The sequence below is a fragment of the Saccopteryx bilineata genome, chromosome 1, assembly GCF_036850765.1.
Source record: "Saccopteryx bilineata isolate mSacBil1 chromosome 1, mSacBil1_pri_phased_curated, whole genome shotgun sequence".
In the NCBI taxonomy this organism is placed as follows: Eukaryota; Metazoa; Chordata; class Mammalia; order Chiroptera; family Emballonuridae; genus Saccopteryx; species Saccopteryx bilineata.
In genome coordinates, this window is record NC_089490.1 from 315,550,614 (window position 1) to 315,572,298 (window position 21,685).

The 21,685-nt window shown below is 37.2% G+C and overlaps 1 pseudogene; it reads left to right on the forward strand.

Annotated features, from left to right (window-relative positions):
- Positions 1-14,972: 14,972 nt before the first annotated feature.
- LOC136319542 (large ribosomal subunit protein eL31-like) lies at positions 14,973-15,360 on the forward strand (annotated as a pseudogene).
- Positions 15,361-21,685: the final 6,325 nt, after the last annotated feature.

Sequence of the window (21,685 nt, forward strand, 5' to 3'; positions counted from 1 at the left end):
GACACAGAAGGAGTGGCTGAAACATGAAGCTCTGGAAGTAGGGATGCAAAATATTGTGAATGAACCTGTAGTTAATCAATTCAGGATCATTTTTACCCCACTTCACATCAAACTTGGCTTAATGAAGCAGTTTGTTCAGGCATTGAATAGAGAAAGTGAATGCTTTCAACATATTATTGCTGCTTTTCCTGCTTTGTCTTTCAAGAAGATAAAAGCAGGTATATTTGATGGACCTCAAATTGGAACCCTCATATGTAATGAAGAATTTGCCAGGAAGATGAATAAGGAGGAGAAAGCAGCATGGCAGTCTTTTGTGGCAGTTACAAAGAACTTCCTTGGCAACAAAAAACCCCCAGAAAACTATGAACTTCTGGTTTAAAGGATGCTGTTGGCTTTCCGCAACATTGGATGTAACATGAGCTTTAAGATTCACTTCCTGAACAGTCACTTTGATAAGTTTCCTGAAAATCTTGGAGCTGTTAGTGATGAGCAGACTACTGTTGGAGCATCAAACGAGATTGTCCTCAATAAATACACAAACGCAAGAGCTAAAAATGCAAATTTTTGCCTGAATAGAATTTAAATGTTTTGCGCAAATTTTATGATTAAAATAAGTGTTTAATATGTTCTATTTCAAAATCGTAGATAAATTCTGATGCAATCATATCTTTTAGTGTATTAGTGTATTTAGTGTATTGTATAAATTATATTTTTACAAAGATAATGCCCAAGAAGACATTCTACTTCATTATGTTAAACTCAATGTTGAAAATTTTACAATAAGATGAAAACATAAAATCTTGAATTGCAAAACAACTATAGCTTCCAGAGAAAAACTAATGTCAGATTTGAGATCAGCACTCTCGAATTAGGTAAGAACAAGTGTTTTTGGGAATGCAACAAAACTTATGTTCCCCAGTGTAATTTAGTGACATATGCAATAGGGAGGGGGGCAAGGGAGATGTTTAGGGGAATATGGGGAAGGGGGATGCATTTGGGGTGATGCTAGAATCTATGTAAACATAATTAATTAAAAATAAATATCGATTTTAAAATAAAAAATAAAATATTTTAAAAAATGTATTCTTTAATCATGTACTATAAATATTTCTAAAGTTAGTCATAGGATTTAAAAATAGTATCATGTATTACAATAAGATAAATATAATTCTGACCTGTGGTGGCGCAGTGGATAAAGTGTTGACCTGGAAATGCTGAGGTCGCCAGTTCAAAACCCTGGTCTTGTCTGGTCAAGGCACATATGGGAGTTGATGCTTCCAGCTTCTCCCCTCTGTCTCTCTCTCTCATTCTCTCCTCTCTAAAATGAATAAATAAAAATTTTTTTAAATTAAAAAAAAAGATAAATATAATTCAATGATAGTACTATTATTAGTATGAATAGTATTTTAATAAGAAAAAAATTTTTCAAAAGGAAATAACTAGGTGCAAGATGCAAGAAATTCAAACATAATAGAGAATAAAGTAGTTATGAATTTTGCTTCTTAGCAAATATGCTTATACCTAGGAACTCTCTTTGGTATTGGTACTCTGTAATCTTGGCAGCATCCAAATGTAAATATTAGTCACAAAAGTAATGGGACAGTAAATGGCGACAGATAGCTTGGTCTTCCACTCTTGAATTTTAATATATTTACCTTTAAGTTCATTAAGTAAAAACTAACTAAACAAGAATATCTTATTGTTTTGTCATTTGTTTTAACAAAGAGTTTGCCAGTAATTAGGAATGCAGTCATTATTAGCTTTACTTAGTTAAAGTATATTACTTATCAGTACTCAGCTTGGCAGAGTCATGAGGGCTCCCTAATAAATCTAACAAAGAAAACTGGTCCATTAACAAGAGATGGCACTGACTGAATCAAGAATTCAACTGGCCAGGAAAAGAACTAGATTTAGCAGGAAATGAGAGGAAAAAAAAATGAGCCAAAAATTTTAAATAGGAGCCTTTTATTGGTGCCAGAGATTTTAGTTTTAAATCTTTCAAAGACCCAACACATGTTATTACGATTACTGCCCCTTTACTTCATAAACATATGTGGAAAATATATATAAATTTATTTTGAAGGTTTAAATCACTGTAAATCTCTGTTTCTTTAGAGAATACTTTTAAATGAAGTGTGGTAGGCAAATAGGATGAGCAGAGCAGGATAATGGGCCAGGCTGGAAATTCCCAGGACAGAAAGTGTCAGGCGCCTAGCAATGGATACTTAGCAATGGGCAAAACTGGGAGAGCGAGTATTGGAGATAAGTATTGTTAATTAGGACTTCACCCCTAAGGCACCCTTTCCTCCTCTAGTGTCTCTGGTCATGTGGGTCAGATCCTCCCCTTGACCATCTATCTCTCCACTGGTATGTAGCTCATCCTGTGGTAGGCTACCTCCCCCTTTTCATACAAGGACAGAGGACAATGGGACAGACCCAAATAAGTCAGTTTAAAAAAATAAAGTAGTTAACCACCTCTAAGGGATTAAAAAAAAGGGTTGGTGCTGACCTATCAATCTCAACCATGAGCCTGAAACAGCACACCTGGAAATCTGATGCAAATTCTATTGATTTTCTCCCCTGAGACCTCCACTTGAATCCTCTCAAGACAAATGACCCAATATGCACTCTTTATGGAGCACACCTGTGCCTTTCTTGGTCCCTTTCCCCCCGGTGTGTTTTCCTCCTTCTCTCCTTCTCTTCAGCTCTCTAAGGGCCCTTCTTTTGCCTCTGTAACTTGTTTTCTGAACCCATTTCTTCTACAGCTCACTTCTATCTCTGTGACTTTCTAAATAAAGCTTTTCTTGTAGTTTGCATCTTGACTTTGAGTTTTTTCTTAGCCAGAACTCAGGTACCAACGCTGTGGAAGTGAGGTCCAGTTCCATCCCACCCTTCTAATGCCTGGGGCTGTTCTCACTGCAAACAGAAGCTGGTGAAAAACGCAATAGGAGAATATAAAGCAATGCAGTGTCATGTGAAGTAGAATTAGATTACAAATAACTTATTTTAAATTATTTTATTTATTGAGAAAACAAAATTTTAAAATCACAGATTCTTAATCCAGACTTAAATACATTACTCTCTATAACTAAATAATGTCCCATAATATTTTACACTAAAAATCTCTTAAGATATATTCTTAAAATGTGTCACAGGTTATATTTATGCATCATAAATTTGAGCAGATACTCTTGAATTTCTTTCCAAAATTGCTGCAGGATTTTAAACTTCTGTACATTATTGATGACAGACTCCATAACTATCAGCATTAGCCAAATTAAGATGTGACATTTTTGTCCAGTAAATGAGTAAAATAGGCATGGCATTTTTATCTTATGTGCAATTTTTAAACTTCTCACTGATTGTAATTATCACTTAATTTCTTTAAGCAGCATTTTGAAAAATAAATTTTCAGGCATAACACTTATTTTATAGAACATGATGTACTACACTAAAAGCAACTCAACAAATTGTTATTAAATAACCATGAAAAGTAATATAAGACATATAGTTTTCCTTGAAAAGCTAAATTTTTGTTGACATTTTAAAACTGCTAATAACCCTGGGAGCAACTTTAATAACAATTTAAAAAAAAACTTTAGTAAGCATATAGTACTAAAAATTAAGCTGGATGTACTTCCTTCTTTTTTTGAACTTTTAACATGTAGTTTATGTGTGTATTTATCTTTTTAATATTTTTTATTTTTAATTACAGATGATGTATAATTTTATATCAAATTTAGGTGTACATTTCCAGTGATTAGACATTTATATAACTTATAAAATGATCATCCCAATAAATCTATAACCCATCTGAACCATACATAATTATTAAAATATTATTGACTATATTGCTTATGCTGTAATTTACATGCCCATGACTATTCTGTAACTACCAATTTGTACTTCTTAATTCTTGCACCTTTTTTTTACCCATTCCCCCAAGACCCCTCCCATCTGACAATCATAGAAATGCTTTCTGTATTTTGAGTCTGTTTCTATTTGTTTATTTTGTGTTTTTAGGTTCCACTCATAAGTGAAATTGTTTGACATTTCTCTTTCTCTTTTTGACTTATTTCACTCAGCACAATACCCTCCATCCATGTTTTTGTGGATGGCAAGGTTTTATTTTATATTTTTTACAGCTGAATCAGATCCCATTGTATATATGCAACACTTCTTTATCCCTTTATATACTGATGGACATTTAGGTTGCTTCAATATCTTGGTTATTGTAAATGATGCTGCAATAAATATATGGATCATAGATATTATATGTATTTATATTTATTGCCATTTTATTATTCACATTTTTTATCCTTTGTTTTCTTTTTAAGAAGACTCTTTGACATTTCTTGTAGTATTGGTTTAGTGGTGATAAACTCCTTTTGTTTTTTTCTCATCAGGAAAGATCTTAATCTGTCCTTTGATTTTAACTGATAGCTTTGCTGAGTAGAAGAATCTTAAATTGTAGGTTCTTGATTTTTATCACTGAATATTTCACGCCAATCCCTTCTGGTCTACATAGTTTCTGTTGAAAAACCAACTGATACTGTTTTTAAGATTGTAATTGTTTTACTCTTGTTGTTTTTAAGATTTTTCTTTGTCCTTAATTGTTATTTTAATTATTATGTGTCTTGCTGTGGGCCTCTTTGGGTTTATCTTGTTTGAGATTCTCTGTGGCCCTGGACTTTTACATCTGTTTCCCTTATGAGGTCAGAGAAGTTTTCAGTCATCATTTTTCAAATAGGTTTTTAATCTTTTGCTCTCTCATTCTTCTTCCATTAGTCTTAAGATGCAAATGTTTTTGTGTTGGAAACTGAAATTGTCCCACGGGTTTTTTAACTATACTCATTTATTTACTTATTAATTTATTTTTGTTGTTCTGATTAGGTGCTTTCTGCTTTCTTCCAAATTGCTTATTTGACCTTCTGCTTTACTCCACTACTGATCCCTTATAATTAATTCTTTATTTAAGTTCTAGTATTTTTTATTTTTGACTTTTTTTTCTATCTCTATTTTTGTTTTCTATCTCTTTGTTGAAATTCTCACTAAGCTCCTCTACTCTTCTCCCTGTATGTTTATTGAGCAACTTTATATCTAGTGTTTTAAACTCTGCATCTGGTGCATTTGTCTCTATTTTGCTTAGTTTTTTTTCTGGAGTTTTGCTCTGTTTTTTAATTTGAGATACAGTTGTCTCCTGACTGCGTTTGTTTCTATGTATTTGGGAGAGCTACTACATCTCCAAGTCTTGGTAAAGTGACTTTATTTAGTAAGTGTCCTGTAGAACCCAGTGGTGTAGCCTCCCCTGTCACAGGAGCTGGGTACTCCAGGTCCCCCACCCTCAGTCTAGTGTGTGCACCCTCCTATTGTAGCTGAACCATGATTACATCAATGGAAGAGATTTACCTCCAGGCTGGTTGGCTGAAAGGACTGGCAATAACTACAACAGAGGATCAGCTATGTAGAAGGAAACATCAAGAGGTAGGACTCACTTCTGCAGGGCTCTGGTGTCTGCTGAGTCTTTCCTTTTACTCTATCATTTGTGGAGGTGGCTGGTTGTACTTCTGCACAGTCTGAAGCTTTCCAATAAGTGCACTGGGTCTGGGACCTCCCAGGAAACATAGGCGAAGGTCAGGTACTGACTATTCCGTGCCCAACACAACCTGGCATGTGGTACAAACTGATCTGCAGGTGGCTGCTAGCTGTGCTGGCCTGTGAGGTGCCCAGCAGATGCCAAGCTGCAAACCAAAGCCAGCTGTTCTTAGTGCAGGGCCTGGAGCCACTTAGTAAGAAGTATGTGGTACACAGAGGCCAGATGCTGCTTGTTTGGGGGTTTTAGCCCTTTGAGAGATTTTAGGAAAGTCTGTAGGATGAGCCATGATAGACCATTTGTGTAGAATAGCCACTGGAAATGGCTTGAGTGGGTCTACAAGTTGGGTGAGGCAGAGTCTCCAGGACTCACCAGAGAGAGGTGAATAGTTTTGCCAAGTTGAAGGAGACTCAGATATGGAATATGATGGTCAGTTCTGTGGGGGAAGAGCTCAGCAAAGGAAGAGTGGCATTTGCAAGCACTTCTGTCTGAGAGAATAATGCTCCTCCAGCCCTCAGGTTAAAATCAGACAATTCAGTTCCTCCTTGTCTGGAGCATTTGGAGCTGCAGCCCCAGCACTGGAGCTCAGATTGAGTTCAAGTAAGACTGTGTGGGCATTTTAAGAGGAATATCTGTGACTCCAGGAGCCCTCCATCTCACTCAGCCACAATACCCACCAGTTTTCACAATCAGACAATTTGGGGCCTGACCAGGCAGTGGTGCAGTGAATAGAGCATTGGACTGGGACATAGAGGACCCAGGTTTGAAACCCTTAGTTCACCAGCTTTAGTGTGGGCTCAACTGGTTTGAGCACAACTCACCAGCTTGAACCTAAGGTCGCTGGTTTGAGTAAGGGGTCACTCTGCTGTAGCCCCTGGTCAAGGCCAATATGAGAAAGAGATCAATGAATAACTAAGGTGCTGCAACAAAGAATTGATGCTTCTGATCTCTCTCCCTTCCTGTCTGACTGTTCCTATCTGTCCTTTTCTCTGTCTTTCACACACAAACACACACACACAAGAAAATTTGGGGACTTCTCCTATAGCTACCAGCACTGAAACACTGAGCTGGGGGTCTTGGTGTGGTTCTGGGACCACTTGCTCTTCAGGGCTGACCTCTGCAGCTGAGATATCCTTCCCAGTATTTATCCTCCAAAAATGAGTGTGGGATCAGCCAGTTCCACATCTCTGCCCTTCCTGTCAGTCTGATGTGGCTTCTTGTTTACAGCCTTAGTTATATGACTGCTGTTTAGTTAGATTTCCGGCCATTCTGAATGATAATTATTCTGTAGTTTAGTTGTAATTTTGATGTGGTTGTGAAAATATGCGTGTATCATGTTTAGCTATTCTGCCATCATGACTGGAATAAACATTTCCTTCAATAATAGCAATAAAATAGTATCTTCAGGTGTATTTCATTATTTCACTGATTACTAATGATATAGTAGTAATTACTTACTGATTGATTAATTACTAGCTAATACTAAATACTTACAAAATTAATAAAATCTTTATTATTCCTTGAAAAGCTAACTCAGAAGAGTATACACTTATGGGCATATGTAGGTACAATTGTAAGGCCAGTAGTCAGGGCCATCACCACTAGGCACATGTGGGGTCTCATTGAATTCAGGCAGACAGTAAAGAAACAATGAAAACAAAAACTGGTAGGCCATTCCTTTATTCTAGCCTTGCACCTGGCAGGTGAATATAAACACACAGGGCTCCAAAACTCACTCACATATTCCCCGATTCCACAACCAGGAGAATCTTCTCCAGGTTTTTCTACAATCAAAGGACCCCACCAGCTTAGTCATCTCTGGTTCCCTGTCTGCACACCTTCTCCCTTCTCATCTCTGTACAAACTGGCTCCTCCTTCAACACCCTGCCATCTTGGCTGCTTCTTCCTTCTCCTCAACACACTTCCTCCTTCTTCCTCACAAACTTTTCTTAGCACAAAAACCCTTCCTCCAGCACACATTAGTATAACAAAGCCCTTTCCCAAGCAGTAAGGTAATTAGCAGTTTCACCTGTCAGCGGCCATTTTAACAATAAAATAGAGCAAACATGAAAATCACATTTTATAAACTTATTTGCCCAACAACAATATATTACAATAAATATATGCAAAGATATATTTAATAAAAATTAAGTAAACTGGGTATTACTGACAAAGGCTTCCTCCATTATAATATGGTCTTTGCCCCAAGTTCTTTAATATTTAATGCTCCCAAAATATATACTCAGAAATATTCCTATCTTTTTTTTTCCTATTGGATTCTATATTCTCTGTCTCAACCTTGGAATTCCAACATGTTCTTTTCAAAAAGAGGTTTCCTCCATGAAACTTTCCCTAGTCACATAGGTAGATTGGTCTCACTATACTTTCAATCCCTTAGTCTTTTCATTAGTATTATTCTTGTCAATGTAAGCAACTGCCAAACATATAAGAATTTCTTCTGAGTTTGTTTGAGTCAAACTGTTGACAATTGCTGGGAAGCAAAGTCTAAATAAACTGAGAGAATGCTCTGGAAAATGGCAGTTTCACCATTTATTTTACACATCAGAATCAAAGGAGAAGGCAGAGGGAGTTACATGAAATTGGTGATAAATTGCAGAGGCAATAGAAGGAAATCTCTGAGATTGGTTTGAAAGTATAAATGTATACATGGAAACTTCTTTTACATAGGCAGGAATAAGATGGTTAATGCTTAATTAACATGATAATAACAAACAATGGGAAGATTTGTTGGTTCTTGCTCTGGTGAAATGCCTGCCCTGAAGAGGGCAAGAAAAGACGATTACCTGCATGTTATCAGGTACATTATTGTAGATGCAGAAGACAACAGACAGACTAGGTTAGGGTAAGCATTGGCCTTTGTTAGAGAAAAATACCTCCCTAGGACATAACTACCCACCGTGAACTGCTTTTAGTTAGAAAGTGTTCATTTTAGATCATCCTGTGTGGTTACTTTAGGTCTCTAAGTCTGTAAGGCCACCATGCAGGCTTTCCCTGAGCTTGTCAGATTCAGCTATGGCCCCTTTTCGTCCACGTTCTCATCACAATCTATAATAAATTGAAGCATATATAAATCTATTCCTCAGTAATATGTGAACACATTTAAGAATAGGAATTGTTCTTTTCTATGTATAAATTTCATAAAGCTAGAAATATGTTTTATTTTACTCACCTCAACCCTTAGCATGTGCCTAAATCCTTGAAGTTTCCCAGAAATTCTTATTGAATTATTATATGTGAAGCCAGTATACATGGCCGCCATCATAACTGCCTGGCCCATGGCAGGTTCACATTGGATTCAGACAGATGGTAATGAAACAACAGAGCCACGAACTGGTGGCCCATTATCTTTAATCCTAGCTTGCACCCAGTGGGCAAGTAAAAACACACACTGGGCTCCAAATCCCACTCATTTAGCACTCACAAAGCTACTGACTTATCAGAGTTTCCTAGAATCAAAGGTTTCTAGCTCACTAGCCTTTCTCTTTCCTTTGTTCCCCATCTCCTTCTCTCTATACAAACTCTGCACTAACTGGCTTCTCTCTCAGCACTCCACCATCTTGGCTGCCTCTCCTCTCTTCCACATGGCCTTACTCTGCTCTCCAACCTGCTCTCTGCTCTAATGTTAATCTCAGGAACTGAGAGAGCAAGCTCCCATTCTGCCCCCATTTTATAGTGTAGAAATCCAAACCTTTAATCCAATATACAAATTAGGAAAGTCTCTAATACAAAGTCACTTATCTGAGGCATGATGGGATTGTACCACCTCACATCAAAAAGGGTGGGACAGGCTTAGTCCTAAAACCAAGCCCCAGGCTACAAGGATCGTGCCTGCCCACAGCCTGCCCCAATACACATTAATATCACCTGGGTGATGGGCTTCCATGTGGGCAGCACCATCTTTAACAAAGTGAGCATAATATATTTTATCTCCCCAACATTATATTAATTTAAAGCCCCTTTCTGTATGTCAAGCCAGTAGCCACAGCCACCATCACAGCCGCCTCACCAATGCAGGTTCACATTAGATTAGGACAGATGGTAATGAAACAATGGAGCCCAAGACTGGTGGGCCATTACCTTTCATCCTAGCTTGCACTGGTGGGCAAGTAAAAACACACACTGGGCTCCAAAACCCACTCATTCAGTGCTCACAAAACTACTGACTTATCTGAGTTTCCTAGAATCAAAGGTTTCTAACCTCACTAGACTTATTCACCTCTGTTCCCCATCTCTTTCTTTCTGCACAAACTCTACACAAAATGGCTTTTCCTTCAGCACTCCACCATCTTGGCTGCTTCTTCTCTCCTCCATGTGGCCTTTCTCTGCTCTCTGTGTTCTCCTCTGTAATACTAATCTCAGGAACCCAGCAAGCAAGCTCCCAGTCGGCCCCCTTTAAAAAAGGTGGGAAAGGTTTAGTCCTAAAACCAAGTCCCAGGCTACAAAAATCCTACCTGCCGACAGCCCGCCCCCAACACACAATATAATTAAGCCCATTCCAAGCATAAGGGCAACTAATATTATCACCTGGGAAATGGGCTTCCATGTGGGCAGCGCCATCTTTAACAAAGTGAGCATAATATATTTTATCTGCCCAACACTGTATTTAGTGAATTAACTAACTTATTAGGTATAAAAAAATATTTAACAAAATGATTCTCTAGCACAGGGGTCAAGAACCTATGGCACGTAAGCCAGATGTGGCTCTTTTGATGGCAGCATCTGGCTCGCAGACAAATCTTTAATAAAAAAAAATAATAATGTTAAAAATATAAAACATTCTCATGTATTACAATCTATTCATTTCCTACTGCTCATGTTCATGGTTGCGGGTGGCTAGAGCCAATCATAGCTGTCCTCTGGGATAACACCAAATTTTTATTGGATAATGCGTAATGTACACAGATCATTGTATGGCTCTCATAAAATTACATTTTTAAATATGCGGCATTCATGGCTCTCTCAGCCAAAAAGTTTCCCGACCCCTGTTCTAGCAGCTAGCTAGACTCTAACACAGTGCCATCTGTATCATGTGGTTTTAGTATTTGTGATTAATGACATTGTTAAGGTTCTCTTTTTCATAATGCTTTAAGTCGTCTCATTTTAGAATCTATAACCAATTTTTTTTTTAAATTTGCTTCAGGGTTGCTGAAAACAAAATATGGCTGAAGAGCATATTTATTTTGGGGGCTAATCATTGAAGCCTGTCACATTATAATGAGACATTAGATTCTGTTGCATAAATGCAGCTGTATTCTTGGTTCGATAAATGCTCACAGCAACAATATTAAGTCCAATAACTGAGTTTTCACTGTGGTATGCAAAGGACCTTTAGTCCTGAGATTGTGCAGTTTAAAAAATGTTATATAGCTCAAGTTTGACATTCAAGTTAAATATCTCTCTCTTCTTGATTACATGAGGATGGTTTTGAGTCTGTAGCTTCCTTTAAATTTATTTAGTTGAAAACAACTCATAAAAAAAATTTCCCTGACTGGCTGGCTCAGTGGTATAGTATCGGACTGGCATGTGGATTTCCTAGGTTCGATTCCTAGTCAGGGCTTACAGGAGAAATGCCCATTTGCTTCTCCACCCTTCCTTTTCTGGCTTTTTTTCCTCTCTCTCTCTCTTCCCCTCCAGCAATCATGACTCAATTTGAGCGAGTTGGCCTTGGGTGCTAAAGATGGCTCCATGGCCTCCACTTCAGGCTCTAAGAAGAGCTCGGTTGCTGAGCAATAGAGCAATGCCTCAGATGGGCAGAGAATCACCCACTAGTGGGCTTGCCAGGTGGTTCACAGTCTGGGCAAATCTGGGAGGTTGTCTCTGCCTCCCATCCTCTCACTGAATTAAAAAAAACCAAAACTTAATTCTACATTAGATATAGTTGGCATGTATTGACTTTCCTGATGCCCAGCACCATACATTTAATAAACACTTATCTATCTAAAGTTCTAGGTGCTGGCTAGTGAAGAAAATGTAGCAGCAGAGAAAAAGACACAATGCCCCTGTTTTCATGGGATTTCTTTTTCATACGTCATGGTGTGGTCTCATAAAAATAGAGCAGGGTGGACATAAAAGTGGACAAAGAGTGCCTAGGTAGGGACATGGGGGTGTTATATTTTGGGCAGATTCATCAGGGAACGCTCATCTAATAAGATGACCTCTGGAGCAAAACTTGAAAGAAGAAAAAAAAACCATGCAGGTATTATCAATAGGATGGGGTTAAGGATAGGAGAAACAGAGGTAACTCCATAAGAAATAACAGCCATACAGTGACTCTACTGAAGAAATTAGATTGACATTTTGTGAGATAGGAAGGAGTCCAATGTGGCTAAAACACAGTAAGTGGTAAAATATAAAATAACAGAATAAAACATAAGAGCAGTAACAGGGGACCTGACCGCTTAGACTGGTATGGGTCTGGTAGGGATCTTTATTTCATTCCAAATGATAGAAGAGGCCATTGGAAGATTTTTAATTAAGGAGTAGTGTATGGCCAGTGGCTGCTGCCATTGTGGCCATTCACATGCAGGTTCTTATTGAATTCAGACAGACTGTAAAGAAACAGTGGAGCCAAAAAATGGTGGGTCATTCCTTTATTAAAGTCTCGCACCAGCCAACGAGCAAACACACAGGGCTCCCAAAGCCACTGATGCATTCTCCGGTTCCACAACCAGGAGAATCTTCTCTGGTTCCTCTTTAAATCAAAGGCCCCACCAGTCTCAGTGGAGCTCACAAAAGCCCCTCAGCTCTGGTTTCCCATCTGCACACCTTCTCTCTGCAGAAACTGCTGCTTCTTCAGCACTCTGCATTCTCTCTGCTCTCACTCTGCAAACATGGCTTCTTTTTGCCTCTTCTCCATTTTCTCTCTCTTTTCAAAACTTTCTGTTGTGAAAAACTCTCCCCAAGCAAACATTAGTAGAACAATAGCCCTTTCCAAGCAGGAAAGTAATTTGCAATTTCACAGACTACATAAACCTGGAGCTGCCCAGCTCCCAATACAAACTATAAGCAAACAAACATAAAAATCATATTTTATAAACTTATTTGACCAACAAGTAGCATGATCTAATTTATAGTTTCAAAGATCTCTCATATTTCTGTGAAAAATATTTCTGTATTAGGGCAAAAACAGAAGCAAAAGAATAATTTTAGAAAGCTATTAGAATTTCTAGATTGAGAATAAAGGTGGCTTGTTTAGAGATGGTGGTCACAGAAGTAGTTAAAAATGGTAAGATATTAAACATATTTTTAAAATAATTAAAATATTTTTTCATTGATAGTGTGAGTATGGAGAGTTAATGAAAAATAAAAGTCAAGAAAAAATAAAAAAGATTTTTATTTTTTATTTTTATGAGCCAGTGGTAGAATGCAGTAGATATTATTAAAACAAAAAGTGTGGGAACAATAGGAGTATACATCTAGAAATTAGTAGATGAAAGTCATCATCTTACTTATGTAATGCAAATATTTGAAACTGAATACAGTCTCCCATGGGTCCAAATAAAGAAGACATAATGTCCAAGGACTGAGTGTTGGAGCATTACTCTATTTAGAGGTTGCCAACATAAAAAATAAAGAAAAAAAGAAGAGAAAAATCAAAGCTAAATGAAAAAGTGAGTCAGAAAAACAAGTCAGTAAATGATAAAAAGAAAAAACAACACATCATTGTGGGTGACTTGAGTAAGACAAGGTCACATTAATGATGATTGGATTAGATAATATATAGCTTATTAGGAAATACAAAAAAATAAACCTTGGCCAGATAGTTTAGTTGGTTAGAGCATTGTCCTGCTATGCAAAGTTTGCCAGTTCGATTCCTGATCATGGCACATACAGGAACAGATTAATGTTCTTATCTCTTACTCTCTGTTCTATTCTGCTTGGGTCAGGGCTCCCTACCAAAAGCCTCAACTAGCCAGGTGGAACTTTAGGTGATCCAATGCCAGGGAAGTTCCTGTAACTCTCCACTTTAGCAATCTTGATTGATGTCTTACCTCCGCCCGACCCTGAAACATGCTGACAGTTAGTCATTCCCCCATGACTTACCTGAACATTCGTTACTTAGCACTACCCTCCCTCTCCCATTGTTTAACTGCCGCAGTAACAGAAGTTTTCTCCCTATGGTGAGAAATACAGCTAAACTCAGCCTGATATAGGCTGAGGCTTTTCATCCTCTCGCTGCGGAAGCCAGGAGGGTCTCAGCCCATCTGTTCTGCAGATTGCTAGACACATTTCTTATAAAACTCATCAGGTCAGGTCGTGTGCATCCCTCCTTTGGTGACCTAACACATTCTTCTCTCTCTAAAATTAATAACTTTTAAAGAAGGAAAATACAAAAAATAATTTAATGGAGTGATTTACATTAAAACCTCATTGGACCTGATATTAAATAATATTGTATGAAAACTAATTTTTTTTAATTTTGAAAAAAGTAAAGAGAGAAGAGAAAGCAGATACAGCATGCATTGATGAAATCACAAGGAGTTTTTATAAAAAAATAAAAACAAAGGACAGAAATGTTCAATTGGAGGTATAACTATGAGATTATTTCTTGTTTTGTTTTAATATTTCTCATACATATTAGAATATATACAATGATGGGCAGTATACAACTTAGAAAAAATAATGATAATGAATATAGAAACTATAATTTGAGGACAAAAGTCTTGAGTAAGTGAGTGTCTGGGATCTAATGCTCATTGGCAAGGTCTTGCCATATGTTGGGCAAACCAATGTGTTTCAACTTTGTAGTGTTTTTTAGGTTTACTCGCTTGTATTGGGACAGCACCATGTGTGTATAGTCTATGAAGGCTGCTGGTGCTTGCCTTCAGAGCTGCAGATTGCAAATTAAGGATTGCCTTCATGCTTAGGAGGGGCTGTTTGCTATTGTTTGCTGAAAAAGGGTTCTTTCCCCCCCTCCCCCAGCCTGTTTTGCTGGAGAGTGGAGAGAGCAGAGAGAGAGAGAAAAGAGTCCAGAGGGTGAGTCCAGAGAATGAGTCTGAGTTGTGGAACCAGAGACCAAGTCAGGGTTGGGGAGCCCTGATTTCCATCTGGCCTGTTTGGCTAGGGCGTGCTGAGGCTAGCAGGGGCCTATGAGTCTGGCTGAGTCCACAATGCTGAGGGGCTTGGCAGCCCTTCTTGTTTGCTTATCCGCCGTTATGAGACTTTAATAAATAGAATGGCCCACCATCCTTTGGCTCCACTGTTCCTTTACCGTCTGCCCGAATCCAATATGAACCTTCATGGCAATGGCAGTTGCCCCTGGTCTTACACCATAAACAGAAAAACAAATAATCTATCCATCAAAATAAGAGAAAAAAAAGAACATATAGTTTCAACTTTACAACCTGGGCTCAACATTATGGCTCCCACAAAGAAGGGTGGCAAGAAAGGACATTCTGTCATCAGTGAGGGAGTGATCACTGAGATAGTGAATAAAGAGTACACCATTGACAACCACAGGTGCAGCCATGAAGTGGGTTTCAAGAAGCATGTCCCTCAGGCACTCAAAGACTTCCAGAAGTTTGCCATGAAGAAATGGGAACTCCAGATGTACGTATTGACACCAGGCTCAACAAAGCTGTTTGGGCTATAGAAATAAGGAATGCCCCATACTGTACCTAAATGCCATTATCCAGAAAACATAATGAGGATAAAGATTCACCAAATAAGCACTATACATTGATCACCTAAATACTTATCACAACTTTAAAAGCTTACAAATAGTTAATATGGATAAAAACTGCTGATGGTTGAATAAGTTATAAAACTAAAAAAATAAAGAGTATATTGTTTCAGATATACGGACTGGTAGATTTAGCGATGTGAGCACATCCAATTTCTCTTCTGATTGCTTTTATTGCTATTGTTTCTTTTTTTTGGGGAGGGGGTGTTTTGTTTTTAATACATTGGTGAGATTTATGACAAGGTTCTCAGCTGAGAGTTAAAACCAGGGTGAGTGTATTAGAAGTTTGAAGACACATGAGATTCTATTAAATAGTTGCATAGGCCCTGGCTATTTGGCTCAGTGGATAGAACGTCGGCCCAGCATGCTGACATCCTGGGTTCTATCCTCGGTCAGGGCACACTTCAGAAGTGACCATCTGCTTCTCTTCCCTTCTCTCTCTCCTTTTTCTCTCTCTTCTCCTATAACAGCCAGTGGCTCCATTGGTTCAAGTGTTGGCTCCAGACGCTGAGGATATCTCTGATGATTCAAGCATCAGCCCCAGACAGGGTTGCCAAGTGGATCCTGGCCCAGGCACATGAGAGGGTCTGTTTATCTCCCTTCCTCTCACTTAAAAAAAATTTTTTTTAAATAGTTGCCTATTTATAAATAAATGAACCAGAGTTAAATCTTCAGAGACTGAGATACAGGTGCAGAGGTTCAGGTAGAGATGAATTTTCATGGGTGATAGTTAAATCAGGGCAATGACCTCCCAGTGAGTGTTCAGGAATTACTGGCTTTAATAACCTTTTAGGACGAGTCTAATGGTGGCATCCAACACAAGCCATACCTCTGGCAGGGTCTTGGCTATGCCTTTCCTTTCTTTCTTTTTTTTTTATTTTTCTGAAGTTGGAAACGGGGAGGCAGTCAGACAGACTCCTGCATGAGCCCGACTGGGATCCACCCAGCATGCCCACCAGGGGGCGATGCTCTGCCCATCTGGGGCATCGCTCTGCTGCAACCAGAGCCATTCTAGTGCCTGAGGCAGAGGCTATGGAGCCATCCTTAGAGCCCGGGCCAACTTTGCTCCAATGGAGCCTTGGCTGCAGGAGGGGAAGAGAGAGACAGAGAGGAAGGAGAGGGGGAAGGGTGGAGAAGCAGATGGGTGTTTCTCCTGTGTGCCCTGGCCGGGAATTGAACCTGGGACTCCCACACACCAGGCTGACACTTTACCACTGAGCCAACCGGCCAGGGCCTGCCTTTCCTTTCTTCAGAACTACTAAATCTGGGTCTCTAGGATTCAGGCAAATCCTTTAATCACTCAAACTTCGCCACTCAAAGGCTCTTATTTGTTATGAAAACCAGAATTGGGTTCTGTTATCTGCAACTAATAATCTTATATAAACTGGCAAACATTGAGGAGTTTCCTGAAACCTGTGGCAAATAGCTGAACCATAAAAGGAATTTTATCATAAATTAAAGCCATAGTTATTCAGTTAATCCAACTAACAAATATCCTTTTCAGTTAAATAATTTGCTCACATAGTCTCTGTATGAATGCCTCTAAAACCATGGGTATTACAGGTACAAGTACATCAGGTAGAATATTTAAGAGTTAACCATCACTGTCAGGCACGGAATGAAATTTTAATCAAATCCTACCAGAGAATTTTGTAACTAGGTCAAGAAAGGAACATATTTCCCTCTAATGATCTGTATCATGTAAATCACCCCCAGAGAGCATATAGGCAAAGGAACCCTTGGTGAAAGTATTAGCTATTACTATATAAGGAAAATGTTCCAGTAAAGAACTCCTGAAAATTGCATCACTTGTAGTTTTAAACTGAGAAAAGTGAGAAAGCTAAATATGCTGCTTCAAACCCACAGCTGTAACATGAGCAGGAATAATAACAATTTCTTACAACTGGATTGCTCTCCAGTGAAGTCACAATACTCTTTTCATTACATAAAAGTAAGAGTAGTGATCTCAAATAGACCACATTTTCTTTATTATCCAGGAAAATCCAGATTTCCTTACATTTTTAAATGTTTATTTATTGATTTTAGATAGAGAAAAAGGAAGGTAGGAGAGAGAGAGAGAGAGAGAGAGAGAGAGACATCAATCTGTTCCTCTGTATGCCCTGACCAAGGATCAAACTGACAAACAACTGAGCTATTTGTCCAGGATAGATCTCCCAAATTTTATTCCATTCTTCCATTTTTTCTATTAAAAATAAAGAATTAGAAAGGTCTAAAACCTTCTTATACTTCTGGTGTCAAACTGTTATCTCCAGACAGCCTTTGGAACATACAAGATAATTTTAATCATATTTTGTCATCTAGTTTAAGGGATTGAAAAAAAATGACATATTTTTCCATAAAGTTGTATTTTATTTAAAATTGCATGGGTACACAATTCACTCCAGTATTTAATAGTGTTGCGGTTACCAGCTGTCTTTAAAAGAATCCATTGGCTCTTCAATTATGGTCTCTTAAATCATTCTTAAATAAATATCTGCTTGCAGGCTTCTCCAAGTGGCATTTCCAATTTTTTTTAATTCACTTACCTTAAACCTTTTTAAAAAAAATTTTGCTAGCTAATTATAAAAATGCTTATTCCAACAGGAAAGACATCTTTATTTGAAGTATAATCAATAGAGCATTAATTTCACTTTAATAATATTCTTTCATGTTTTCTAAGCAAAAATCCTGATAGAAAAAGAGAAAAGTGAGCACAGGCAAAAGTCTAAAGTGAAATGTAATTTGACTCTAGTATAGGGTCAACCCTCTATCTGTGACTCTCCTATTGCTAGTGGTTTGGGGGCAACTTCTATTGTACTAAACTACAGATTATCACTCTCAGAGTAGCATCTCATTATCTAAAATGAATATACTCCTTTATCCTATTCTCATCCATTAAAATTATGATGTAAAATGATAAAAGAATTATACTAATTGCCAATATTACCTCAGTCCTTACATATGTCCGGTAGCCACCCATCCAGTATAAACCAGCTCAGTTAACGCTCAACAATCATTTGGTGAGTTGGTGCTATTACTCCTTGTTACACATGAGGATGCTGTGTTTTAGTTTACAAGCTGAATTCAGGGAAAATACTATTCTAATAGTATTTCTAAAACTTTGGATTAAAAAGTTTTCTGAATAAATAAATACACTGGATTAGTGTATCTGTCTCAGCATTTATGCCTAAAACACTTAAAAAGATTTAAAAACCAATTAAAAATAAAACTTTCTGCTAAGACGACTTCTTTATAAAAATAATATAAGCCTTTCTCTGAATCTTTCTTAAGAAAAATATATTGCTTTTTTTTGTTGTCAAAAAGTTTCCAAGTGTTCAAGTCCTAGAATGCCATGTTCAGATGAAATGCCCTTGCAAAGTGCTTTCTGTATAGAATTTATATAGTTTGCAAACAGGCTGATAAAAGGGGAAAATTCACTTTCAACCAGTATTCTTCTCCAAACGAGGTCATCTTTCTTTAATTCTCTGAAGATAAAGTCTAAGAAAACTATATTTGTCCAGGTCAATCCAAATGGCAGATCAGAAAAAAGCTGTAAAATGCAGCCTGACAGGGTTGCCACGGCTCATTTGAGTTCTGCGTACCTACTTCTTGCCCACCTGATTTCATCACAGAGAAAATTCACAGGGAATGAGCTGGGAAAAAAAACCATGCTTTCTAATCATTTGATCTATTTTGTATTAGCCTAAGCTAAAATTTATATTTTTACTCCTCTATTAAAACCTTTATCAGCAAAATAAGTTCTATTACTTCTAATGTACATTTGATTACGGCAAGAGGTAATCTGAGTTTAGCTTTCCTATGATGCAGTCTCATTTTGACAAAGAAAATTTGGAAGATAAAGTACAATATATATATATATATATTTTTTTTTTCTCTCTCTAAAGGTACATCTGCTCATGCTCAGTAAAAAACAGAAGGAGAATCAGCTACTTTCATGTGATAAATTCAGGAAAATAATTTAAACAAGACCTAAATATAAGAATTCTGTTTGTACCTTTTCCACAATTCTTTAAATTCACATGTTGATAGAAAGCAATCAAAGCACAGTGTCTAACACCTCTTCTCTTTATGCCAACCTGAGGAAGGAACTAGGTGTAAGGGTGGAGAGCCAGCTATGGGGTAGCACCAGTGTGACAACACACTGAGTAACATTGATCTGGACATACTGTCAGGTGGATGAGAAGAGGAATAGCATTTTTAGTGTATAGATAAAAACTAAGTGAATGCTTTATACACCTCATTAAATATCATATATTGTTATTTAAAGAGTTCAAACACATAATAGAAACACAAAAATAGAAACAGTTCCTAAAAATACCCATGTGAAAAAGACTCTTTTTATGGAATTTTTTATAAAACAAGGATAACTTATAGCAATAACCCTTCCATATAAAGATAGCTTTATGTATTATTAAAAAAACAATTACACTTGGATGCTTCCAGTGGAAGAAACAGATTGCAAATGGAAAAGAATTCTTGATGATAGACTTTCTAGTTTCCAGAAAGTCATTGCTGATTTCTAGAACTCTTTGGAAAGAAGAATACAGTGTTGCAATTTTTTTTTTATGTAACAAAGTAGAATCCAGGTCAAAGACACATAACCAGAAAATTAAGATGCTGTGAGACAAAATTCATAATAAAGATATAAATGATCAATATCTATGAACCAAAACACAACTTTATAAAGCAGAAATTAAGAACTGCAAAAAATATATATACAGAATAGCACTAACAATTGAAGTTAACATGCCACTCAGTTAAAGACTTTTCACATGGATAAAAGAATTAAAAATATAGAAAACCTAAAGTGGGATAGATACTCATCCTATGAAAAAGTATACACTTTCAAGTCTACACTAAATATTTTATATATGACCTCATTAGGGTCATAAAACAAAGCTTAATAAGTAACATAAATTAAAAATCATAGAAATCTAATCCAAAAAAAGAAACACACAAAAACCAAAGAAAAAAATTCCTAAAAATGTATATGTGTACATGTGTGTACATTAGCTTGAGTCATGGATATTGCAACCTTTCTAGAAAATAATAATAAAGATACACAACTTTTAATCTGTAAAATAAAACTGAAGTGGTGATAACAGGAGTCATAATTTTAAATACTGAAATTAAGAGGTTAAGAAAAATAAATAACTAAATAACCAGTTAAATTTTTTTGAATATGAGAAAAGAAAAAAGCAAAACCAAGAAAGAAAGCAGAAAAGTGGATAGAAAGCAAAAAATGAGTTAGAAGCAAAACATGCAGTCAAATAATTAAACCATAAAGTTGCTTTTTAAAAAAAGTCTCTAAACAAAACAAATAGATAACTAACCTAATTAAAAATAAATGAAAAGTAAAGCATGATATGGTTGGTAGATGGAGGTTTCTTGAATTGTGCACTTTAAACCTGTATGGTTTTGCAGACCAATGTCATCCCAATAGATTCAATCAAATGAATAAATAAATCAGAAAGAAAAAAAGGAAGGAAGGATAGAAAAGAATAGAAATGATTCAACTGTTAAAAATAACAAGAATAGCCCTGGCTGGTTGGCTCAGTGGTAGAGCATCGGCCTAGCGTGCGGAGGATCCGGTTCGATTCCCAGCCAAGGCACATAGGAGAAGCGCCCATTTGCTTCTCCACCTCTCTGCCGCGCCTTCCTCTCTGTCTCTCTCTTCCCCTCCCACAGCCAAGGCTCCATTGGAGCAAAGATGGCCCGGGTGCTGGGGATGGCTCTGTGGCCTCTGCCTCAGGCGCTAGAGTGGCTCTGGTCGCAACATGGCGACACCCAGGATGGGCAGAGCATCGCCCCCTTGTGGGCAGAGCGTCCCCCATGGTGGGCGTGCCGGGTGGATCCCGGTCGGGCGCATGCGGGAGTCTGTCTGACTGTCTCTCCCTGTTTCCAGCTTCAGAAAAATGCAAAAAAAAAAAAAAAAAAATTACAAGAATAATATCCACTGAAACAGGAGATTTAAAATTCTATATTGCATTCATCTATTCAAATGTACGTGAAAACATATAAAAATAGATATTATAAAAAATAGTTTGCTAGATTTAATTTATGTTAACAAGTATAAATAAATTTCTATTAAAATATAAAAAAAAATTCTAAAACTCTATTGCAATACATGGCCCAGGAAATTTTACAGTATAATTCTATGAAATCTTCTATGATCAGATAATCACAGTGCTCTTTAAATTCTTTCAACCAAAGAAAACAAGATTTTCCATAAGCTTTTTGTTGATAACTAACTATACCTCTAATACTCAAATCTGATAAATACTGCTAAATATAAATAAAATAATTAAAGATCAATCTAATTTATAAATGCTTATGCAATTATAAAAATAGGCAAAATTCTAAATAGA